Consider the following 12069-nt stretch of genomic DNA (forward strand, 5'->3'; position numbering starts at 1 on the left):
ATATCAGACGTGCCGATTTACATAGATGCACATGTACTTGTCTTTATTTCATAACTGCACATTTTGTTTTAAAGAAATTGTACACAAAAATTACTTGAAGTATTTTCAAATTTAGAAATATGTTTTATATATATACATGTACATGTAATTATAAGAATAGACACGCTTTATGGTATTTCTAAGAACGGTAACACTACTTCTTGTTTCCTAAAAGATGGGAAATTCAATTCATCGCCAAATTCGTTATACCGCCATGATTTCTAAATTACAAAAGGTGGCGGTTTATCGAGAATTAACTGTATATTAATATACTAAATGTTAAAGTATTTATTCCAAAAGAATTAAAGATACGCTCAATTAAGTGTATTTTTTTATTTTACTCATTTCACGTGCACGCACATGCATACATGAGCATGGTGACCATACCTTCTTGTAGAAGTCCATTACATCTATCTATATTCTAAATCCCACCCCTTTTGGTTGAAAACCAAGGGAGTTATAGCTGTTTAAAGTTTCAGCCAATCAGATTGCAGCACATGTACATGCACGTGTATGTATGTGCATGTTGACCATACCTTCTTGTAGAGGTCCATTATATCTATCTATGTTCCAAATCCCATCCTGTTTGTTTGAAAATCAAGGAAATTATAGCTATTTAAAGTTTAAGCCAATCAGATTGCAGCGCACGTGCATGCACGTGTTTTCATGATAATTGCTAAATATCAAGTTGTAGGATATCCTACTGTATGGCTATGTTCAAAATTTCAAGGGATTTCGTCAAAAAACAAGAGAGATATAGAGACTTTAGTTTCAGCCAATCAGAGCAAAGTGCACGTGCATGCGCGTGAGATCTTGCAATTTTGACCATGTCATATTGTCTATGCTTCTAATATATCCTTATATTATGAGTTTCAAAGCATTTCATCAAAAATGTAAAAAGTTACGCCTATATCAATTAAATCGGTCATTTCACATGTTGCACGTGCACGCTCTTGCAAGCACGTGCGCGCAAAATGACCTTCGTTCCGCAAATCTACATAACATGTCTACTAACCCTAAAAAGGTTTTACCTAAGTCGGATGTGTAGTTTACAAGATCACTCCCGGACAAATAAGTACCCAGGAAGAAGAAAAATAATAATAATAATAAGAAACAGAGTAAAAACAATATGTATAATAATAAGAAACAGAGTAAAAACAATATGTTCCCAAACTCCGTTTGGGGAACATAATAAGAAACAGAGTAAAAACAATATGTTCCCCAACTTCGTTTGGGGAACATAATAACTATAAACTCTCTGTTGCTACAGCAACAAATTAGGTCTTCCGTTCTTCTCTACTTATCTTTACAAAGAATATTTTTCTATTTAAAAAAAAACAGAATGCAAAAAATGCAAAAAAAAAAAATAATTCCTCCGTCTGGGCTCGATCCCAGAACCATTAATATGAAAGTCGGACACGCTATCCACTGAGCCACCAAATTCCACAACACTTAATGTATTTTGTAAACTTATAATTTTAAGGTTGAAGGAAATATTTTCGAAGTGAAAGAAATAGTTTCGTAGTAAAGTCCCGGTCAAATTTCTTAAAAAAACTGAGATATTGGCTGTTTGATGTGATATTGTATGTAGGAAAATGATTAGAATAATTATGGGACACATTTGCAGTGAAGCAATGACACTTAGCATATACAGAGTTGTAAAAGCGAAAGTAATACACGTGGTCAGTTGCAGAGGAAATTCAAAATCCCGGATAAACAGTGAGTGAGTCATGGGCATTTTTTCAAAACCATATCGTATCAAGCGGGGTAACTGCAATTGATTTAACCTATCTAAATTGCGTGGAAATTTAATTGATATGAAAAATCGATTCGGTCGATTCATATTTAAATCTAAATAAAATTGAAATAAATTCCATACACCTACGAAAGCAAGAATATTTGATATTAAAATGTCGTAATAGAGCAGAAGAATCGACTGATATAAACAACAATTGCAGAATAGCCAAAGCAAGCTTTAATTAATGTTTATGGTCAGTAATAGCTAAATTTCACAAAGAAAAAAAATGCAGATTTTGCCGATATTCACTGCAACTTCATTATAGTTTAGAGACTCACCTTAATTAAAACTTTCAGGACACTTTCTTTCAGGTCTCTTCTTGCTTTTATTCCGAATCTTTTGTCAATATTTCGTGTCGTTTGACTTGAAGACATTTTCTCTACGCTGCTGTTGATTGTTTTTTTTTTTTTAGAGAAGGGGGGGGGATATTTTATAAGCATTTGTTAGAGTAAGACTTGAAAATACCTCCACCACCTTAAGCTTGATTGTGACCTTTGGGTCAATGGGGCCAAAGGACAAGGTCATTTGTCAAAGGTCAGGGTCATCAAAGAGAGAGAGAGAGAGAGAGAGAGAGAGAGGTAAACTTGAGATTAACACTTGAAGCTGAATCTAGATAAAGGTAATGAATATTTCTTTAAAACTTTTTGAGTAAGGGTCAAAGGTCTTATTTTGAGGACAAGAAATCACGTGACCTGAAGGAAGTAAATTTCAAAAGAAGATATTTGAGGTTACTCTAGATATTTGCAGTCTGAATAACATGTCCCAAAATCATTTCAAATATTCTTTTTATAAAAGATATTTATGGGGTAGTAACATACTCAATTTATGCAGTTTCTCTCTCATCACCGGAAGTCGTCGTTTTTGTTTCCAGTGGGACTGACATATTTCGACACTACAAGTAAGATGCTATAAGGTAATACTAAGAAATATTCCATGAAGAAAAGTTGAACATTTTGATTTATTTGATCACTTCCTGTGACAACCAGAAGTGACGGCGGACGATTTGTCTACTCATCAAGGTCTATCATCCCTATTAGTTTGGTGTCTTAATCTCTTACCGTTTACGAGAATTAGCTATGATAACTTCTGATTTTGAGGACAGGAAACCACGCGACCGGAAGTAAATTTTATTGAGATATTAGACATTTCTGTAGACATTTGCAGTCTGAATAACATATCAAAAAATCATTACCAATACTTTAACTGTAAAAAAAAATTATGGGAAAGAAAAATACTCAAATTATGTAGTTTTTCTCTTTTTACCGGAAGTTGTCATTTTTGTGTCCGTTGGGACTGATACATTTTAAAACTACAAATAAAATGCTTTAATGTGATGCAAAAAAAGTTTCAAAAAAAGAAAAGTTGAATTTTTTGAATTTTTTTATCACTTCCTGTGACAACCGGAAGTGACGGCGGAAGATGTTAAACTAAGATCGATTTGTCTACTAAAGAAGATCTATTACTCATATAAGTTTGGTGTCTTAATCTCTTACTGTTTACGAGATTTAGCTATGATAACTTCTGATTTTGAGGACAGGAAATCATACGACCGGAAGTGAATTTTACTGAGATATTATACATTACTGTAGACATTTGCAGTCTGCATAACATATCCAAAAAACATTACAAATACTTTATCTCTAAAGTAATTATGGGAAAGAAAAATACTCAAATTATGTAGTTTTTCTCTTATAACCGGAAGTTGTCGTTGTTGTTTCCGGTAAGACTTATATATTTTAAAACTTATATATTTTAAAACTACAAATAAAATGCTATAATGTGATGCAAAAAAAAGTTTCATTAAAGAAAAATTGAAATTTTTGAATTTTTTGATCATTTCCTGGACGACCGGAAGTGACGGCCGACAATCTTATCCCAACAGGTTTTGCCTACTTATTAAGATCTATCACTCCTATAAGTTTGGTGTCTAAATCTCTTACCGTTTACGAGATGTAGCTGTAATAACTTCTCATTTTCAGGACAGGAAACCACGCGACCGGAAGTGAATTTTGTTAATATATTTGACGTTACTGTAGACATTTGCAGTTTGAATAACATATCCAAAAATCATTACAAATACTTTATCTATAAAAACATTCATGTGAAATAAAAATAGTCAAATTATGTAGTTTTTCTCTTATAACGAGATGTTGTCGTTTTTTGTTTCCGGTGGAACTGATATAGTTTAAAACTACAAATAAGATGCTATAATGTGATGCAAGAAAAGTTTCATGAAAGAAAAGTTGAAAATTTTGATTTTTTGTATCACTTCCTGTGACGACCGGAAGTGACGGCGGACAACTCTATCACAGACTGAATTTGCCTACTCATCAAGATCTATCACTCTAGATAAGTTTGGTGTCTTAATCTTTTACCGTTTACGAGATCTAGTTATGATAACTACTCATTTTGAGGACCGGAAATCACGCGACCGGAAGTGAATCTTACAAAGATATTTGACTATACTGTAGTCATTTGCAGTTTAAATAACATATCCAAAAATCATTACAAATACTTTATCTATAAAAAATATTTATGGGAAAGAAAAATACTGAAAATATGCAGTTTTTCTCTTAAAACCGGAAGTTGTCGTTTTTGTTTCCGGTGGGACTGACATATTTCGAAACTACAAATTACATGCAATAATGTGATGCAAAAAAGTTTCAGAAAAAAAAGTTGTATTTTCACTTTCTTTGATCACTTCCTGTGACGACCGGAAGTAACGGCGGACGATCTTAACCCAAAATTGGTTTTGCCTACTTATCAAGATCTATTACTCATATAAGTTTGGTGTCCTAATCTTTTACCGTTTCTGAGATATGATTCAGACAAAATTATTTAAAAAAAAGCGGAAATCGGACATATCTGACGACCGGAAGTGAATTTTGAAAACGTGAAAACTGCGTCTGAAAGATATTTTTATTGTCTGTCATCCCTGAAAATTTCATGAAAATCCGTCCTGTCATCTCTGAGAAATCGTGCTTTTAAAAAGGGAACAAAAATAATAATAAAAAAGAAAAAGAAAAAGAAACAGTAGAATCACTATAAGGTCTTCCGTCTGAAACGGAAGACCTTAATAAGAAACAGAGTAAAAACAATATGTTCCCCAACTTCGTTTGGGGAACATAAAAATGGCATGATGCATTACTGAGGAAGTACAGAATATATTTTTATGGTAGTTTAGAGTATAAGTTTTAGTCAAAGGAGACGTAATCTGGCACAGAAAATCGCACATGTACTGATGCAGTAATAGCCTAGTGTGTGAACTTCATTTACTATCATCCTGTGCACGTGTATTCATTCATTCTCGATTAAATTTCCAATGTTATATTAGATATACTTTAATGTTTTATGTCTTTGAATGGATTTTCGTGTATTTTCAAATTTTATCACAGAAATTAACCAACCAACCAAAACAAAACAAACAGCTATAGGCATATCGATTCAGTACAAAATGTACAAAGGCCACAATTCAACAACTTTTAAAACGCATTTTTCTAACTACAAGTGATATCAAGAAACTAGTAATACTGGTTTTGTTTAAGGAAATTTCTACATATATCATTAATTCTTAAGAAGCGACTGGATACGATAAATTGTGCAAGTTGCTTCCCTTTGACGCATAAAGAGGCTCAACACGGGGAATCGTTTCCTTTAAAAAAGATGTTTTTTCTCTCTATCTTTACTTTTGTCTCTCTTCCATTACCAGATTTTAAGTTAATTTTCTTAAATATTTCACTCCTTATTTTGCAAGTATATAAAAATACCGACGATGGATCACCTATGATTTTAACTTGGCTGGCGAAAATGTAAATAAGATGGGCCCGGTTTGTAAAACATATATATCCTTCTATGTCATTAATATGTTGATTTGTAAATCAAAAAAAAAAAAATACTCTAAAGTCGGGTGTCAAAAAGAAAAGTTTTGTGAAAGGTTTTCTTAAATATTCAGCATAATGTTAAGTATTTCGAACCCCGTTAATACCAAACTCTTCCGCAAAAACCATCTTGAGCAGGATTTCACCTGTTCGTGAATAACTGGAATATGGTTTCATTTTGTACTAAGACTTTCAAATTATAACATCAATACGTTCTCTACATTATAAAATTCTTCTACAATTCTCTATTTTTTAAAGAGAGGGTGGATACCCACAACAGATAACTTGATTATAAATCTCATTTTTTTAATTTGATTTTTTTTATTTACAAAAACAAATAATTATGAAATGTCTATAATTTTATAAGTGTTAGGGTTAGGAACAGGATTACAGAATTCTGTCGATCCGTACGCTGCGTGCCTTCATACATATTATTTTTCTCTAAAGGAGAGAAAAATGGTTTTTTGTTTTTTTGTTTTTATTTTATTTTATTTTATTTTTTTGGGGGGGGGGTTCTTAAGTCAGCATACATGTATAAAAAGCTATCTCGCCGGCTAAATATGATATAATTTATTTTAGAATCCATACAGTCTATAGTAATCAATTCTCTTTTTAACATTTAGTTCGCTTGCAGTTAGTTGAATTGTAAAAGAAAGAAAATGTTCTGGCACATGGTTTTATATCGTAATTCAATATAGCTTGTGTTTTTCTTTTCCTTTCCTTCAATGCATTTCTATTACTCCAGTAACATGTAACAAAGAAATTATAATTTTTGCATTTCTGAAATTATGTTCCCCAAACGAAGTTGGGGAACATATTGTTTTTACTCTGTTTCTTATTATTATTATTATTATTATTAAGGTCTTCCGTTTCCAACGGAAGACCTTATTGTTTTCGTTCGGTTTCTTTTTCCCTATTATTATTATTTTTTTCTTACCGATTTTTGAGCACGCGAGTTCTCGGAAACGGCTCGATCGATTTTAATGAAACTTTCAGATCTAATAGATATTGATCTGAACCTTATTGGAAATTTTTTATATTGATGACGTCACTTCCGGTCGTGAGATATGGACGATTTTCTGATTTTCAGAGGGTCGGCTTGTCCAAGAAACTCCTCCAAAACGACTTAAGATATTGACTTAAGATTTTCAGTGAAAGTAAACAAAGGTATAGTGAATTGTAATTGGGTCTCAAAATCTTTCTAGCGCAAAAGGCACCGGGGCTCGGTAGAGCCCGAAAAATGTATCACAAACATCTCACAAAAATTGACACACTTTGTTTCATATCTTCGTACCTGTTCATAATTTGTTAGAGCATATTGAAGAAAAAATGTGCAAAATGGCAAGATCTTTCATTTGATATCAAGAAAATAGGGCTGACCCCTCAAATTAGGGGCTCAGAGGGGCCAAAAGTCTTTTATCTATAACTCTCTAATGACCAATATTTTGTTATACATTACTGAAGCAAAAGTATTTATCTAAACAATTAGCAACAAAATATGATAAAATTTTGATCATATATTACGTAATTAAGGGTCACAAGGGGCCAGAATGTCAAATTTTTGACGCTTTATATCTCAAAAAGGGGGAATATTTTGATTAGCAGTATTGAACAAAAGATAGTCAGAATAATGTTCTACATAATATGCATACTTTGAATTTTTGTAAAACGGGCCCCATTAAGGACTTTTAGGGTGGCCCCTAAATATTTCCATTTAGCATATCTCCATAACAAAAAGAAATCTCTGAATAAGTGTTGAGCAAAAAATCTTCAAAATCACAAGACCTTTCATTTGATATTAAGAAAATGAGGCTGACTCCTCAAATTAGGGGCTCAGAGGGGCCAAAAGTCTTACATCTTTAGCTCGTTAACGATAAATATTTTGTTATACATTACTGAAGCAAAAGTATTTATCTTAACGATTAGCACCAAGATATTATAAAATTTTGGTCATAGATTACGTAATTAGGGGTCACAAAGGGCCAGAATGCTAAATCTTTGAGGTTTTATATCTCGAAAAGGGCGAATACTTTGATAAGCAATATTGAACAAAAGATGGTCAGAATAATGTTTTAAACAATATGCATACTTCAATTTTTCTGTAAAATGGCCCCATTAAGGACTTGGAGGGTAGCCCTTAAATATTTCCATTCAGCATATCTCCACAACGAAAAGAAATCTCTGAATAGGTTTTGAACAAAAAATCTTTGAATTCACAAGACCTTTCATTTGAAATCCAGAAAAAAGGGGCTGACTCCTCAAATTAGGGTCCAGAGGGGCCAAAAGTCTTTCATCTTTAGCTCATGTATATTTTGTAATACATTACTGAAGCAAAGATATTCATCTTAACGCTTTGCAACAACGTTTTATAGGATTTTGATTACATGTTGCTGTTGCGTAATATGGGGTTGCGAGGGGCCAAAATTCTATATTTTGGATGCTTTACATCTCAAAAAGGAGGAATATTTTAATTACAAGCATATTGAACTAAAGATGCTCAAAATATTTTGATATAAATCAGAAAAATTAAATTTAATGATGGAAAACTTAATTTCAGTACCTTATTACGAATATCTCAGTCAAAGTCACATATCATCTTGTCGATAAATTCAACGGAAGACCTACTCGTTGCTCGCAACGAGATCTCATCTAGTTATGTTCCCCAAACGAAGTTGGGGAACATATTGTTTTTACTCTGTTTCTTATTATTATTATTATTATTCTTTTTTCTTCTTATTTCTTCTCCGGTACTTTTTTGTCCGGAAGTGTTCTCAGAAACTGTTCACCAAACTAAGTTAAAACCTTTTTAGGGTTTGTAGGCATGTTGTGTAGATGTGCCGAACGAAGGTCATTTTGCGCGCATTCGCATGCACGTGCGGGCGCGTGCAATGAGTAAAATGACCGATATATTTAATATGGTTGTAACTTTTATATTTTTTGATTAAATGTTTTGAAACTCATTATTTAAAGATATATAAGATGTGTAGATAAGATGACATGGTCAAATTTGCATGAACTCACGCGCATGCACGTGCGCTTTGCTCTGATTGGCTGAAACAGAAATCTCAATATCTTTTTTCTTTTATGATGAAATGCTTTGAAATTTCTAACATAGACATGCATTAGGATGTACTACAATATGATATATAAATGTTTTTATGAAATCACGCGCATGCGCGTGCGCTGCAATCTGATTGGCTGAAACTTTAAATGAGTATAACTCCCTTGGTTTTCAACCAGCATGGGATTTACAACATAGATAGACATAAAGGACTCCTACAGGATGGTATGGTCACCATTCACATGCATGCATATGCGTGCACGTGCGCTTTGCTCTGATTGGCTGACACAAAAATCTCAATATCTTTTCTGTTTTTTTACAAAATGCTTTGAAATTTAAAACATAAGCATACTTTAAGATGTCCTACAATATGATATATAATAATTGTCATTAAAATACGCGCATGCACGTGCGCTGCAATCTGATTGGCTTAAACTTTAAATGGCTATAACTCCCTTGTTTTTCAACCAAACAGGATGGGATTAAGAACATAGACAGACATAATGGACTCCTACAAGAAGGTATGGTCATCATGCACGTGCGTGCGCGTGCAAATGAGTAAAATAGTGTAGACAAGATGATATCGTCATTACGCTCATGCAATCACATGCGCATGCCTGCATTGCTTAAATTTGAAATACTTGGTATACTTTTGGAAAAACGTTGTTTACGTCTTAAATGCATAGATTTTGCTTTCTTTAATGAAACTTACAGGGAATATGGCACGAGAAGGGAGTTGGGGAGCATTTGGGGAACATCTGTAACGGTTCCCGTTACAATTAGCACTAGTTATGTTCCCCAAACGAAGTTGGGGAACATATTGTTTTTACTCTGTTTCGTATTATTATTATTATTATTATTTTTCTTCTTCTTCCTGGGTACTTTTTTGTCCGGGAATGATCTCGTAAACTATACATCCGACTAAGGTGAAATGTTTTTAGGGTCAGTAGACATGTTATGTAGATTTGCGGAACGAAGGTCATGTTGCGCGCACGTGCTTGCAAGAGCGTGCACGTGCAACATGTGTAATGACCGATTTAATTGATATAGGCGTAACTTTTTAAATTTTTGATGAAATGCTTTGAAACTTATAATATAAGGATATATTAGAAGCATAGACATTATGACATGGTCAAAATAGCAAGATCTCACGCGCATGCACGTGCGCTTTGTTCTGATTGGCTGAAACTAAAGTCTCAATATCTTTCTTGTTTTTTGACGAAATCCTTTGAAATTTTGAAAATAGCCATGCATTAGGATATCCTACAACATGATATATAGCAATTATCATGAAAACACGTGCATGCACGTGCGCTGCAATCTGATTGGCTTAAACTTTAAATAGCTATAACTCCCTTGATTTTCGACCAAACAGGATGGGATTTGGAACATAGATAGATATACTGGACTACTACAAGAAAATATGGTCACCATGCACATGCATACACGTGCATGTATGTGCGCTGCAATCTGATTGGCTGAAACTTTAAACAGCTATAACTCCCTTGGTTTTCAACCAAACGGGGTGGGATTTAGAACATAGATAGATGTAATGGACATCTACAAGAAGGTATTGTCACCATGCTCATGTATGCACGTGCGTGCACGTGAAATGAGCAAAATCAAAAAAACACTTGAATGAGCGTATCTTTTTAATACTTTTGGATTAAATACTTTAATATTAAGTATATTAAAATATATAGATTGTGTAGACAAGATGATATGGTCATTACGCACATGCATTCACATGCGCACGCAAAATTTGAATGAACTTGGTACACTTCTAGGTAAACGTTATTAAAGTCTTAAATGCATCGAGTTTGTCCTATTTAATGAAGCTTACAAGGAATATGGCAGCAAAAGGGAGTTGGGGAGCGTTTGGGGAACATCTGTAACGGTCCCCGTTACAATTAGCACTAGTTATTATTATTATTCTTTTTTCTTCTTATTTCTTCTCCGGTACTTTTTTGTCCGGAAGTGTTCTCAGAAACTGTTCACCAAACTAAGTTAAAACCTTTTTAGGGTTAGTAGGCATGTTGTGTAGATGTGCCGAACGAAGGTCATTTTGCGCGCACGTGCTTGCAAGAGCACGCACGTGCAACATGTAAAATGACCGATTTAATTGATATAGGCGTAACTTTTTTAATCTTTGATGAAATGCTTTGAAACTCATAATGTAAGGATATATTAGTAATATAGACAATACGACATGGTCAAAATAGCAAGATCTCACGCGCATGCACGTGCGCTTTGCTCTGATTGGCTGAAACTAAAGTCTCAATATCTTTCTTGTTTTTTGAGGAAATCCTTTGAAATTTTGAACAAAGCCATGCATTAGGATATCCTACAACATGATATATAGAAATTATCATGAAAACACGTGCATGCACGTGCGCTGCAATCTGATTGGCTGAAAATTTAAAAAGCTATAACTCCCTTGGTTTTCAACCAAACAGGATGGGATTTGGAACATAGATATATAAGATGGACTTCTACAAAAAGGTATGGTCACCATGCACATGCATACACGTGCGTGTTCGTGAGCTGCAATCTGATTGGCTGAAACTTTAAACAGTTATAACTTCCTTGGTTTTCAACCAAACAGGATGGGATTGGGAACATAGATATATATAATGGACATCTACAAAAAGGTATGGTCACCATGCACATGCATACATGTGCCTGTACGTGCGCTGCAATCTGATTGGCTGAAACTTTAAACAGTTTTAACTCCCTTGGTTTTCAACTAAACGGGATGGGATTTAAAACATAGATAGATTTAATGAACTTCTACAAGAAGGTATGGTCACCATGCTCATGTATGCACGTGCGTGCACGTGAAATGGGTAAAATCAAAAATACACTTGAATGACCGAATTTTTTAATTCTTTTAAATTAAATACTTTAATATTTAGTATATTAAAATATATAGATTGTATAGACAAGATGATATGGTCATTACGTACATGCCTTCACATGCGCACACATGCAATGCTAAAATTTGAATGAGCATGGTACATTTCTGGGTAAACATTGTTAAAATCTCAAATGCATAGAGTTTGTGTTAATAAATGAAGCTTACAGGGAATATGGCACCAAAAGGGAGTTGGGGAGCGTTTGGGGAACATCTGTAACGGTTCCCGTTACAATTAGCACTAGTTCATATTGATATCCATTCATTTTTTTTCTGTTGATAGAAATATTTTGTAAACTTTATGAAAAATCTCTTTCTGAAAATGCATTAGAATATTGCGTTACAAATAAACTATCATCGTCGGAAATCCACGAGTGAT

Source organism: Saccostrea cucullata, unplaced genomic scaffold (genome assembly GCF_032062105.1).
Source record: "Saccostrea cucullata isolate Sc308-1 unplaced genomic scaffold, CSIRO_AGI_Scuc_v1 ctg4530, whole genome shotgun sequence".
Classification (NCBI taxonomy): Eukaryota; Metazoa; Mollusca; class Bivalvia; order Ostreida; family Ostreidae; genus Saccostrea; species Saccostrea cuccullata.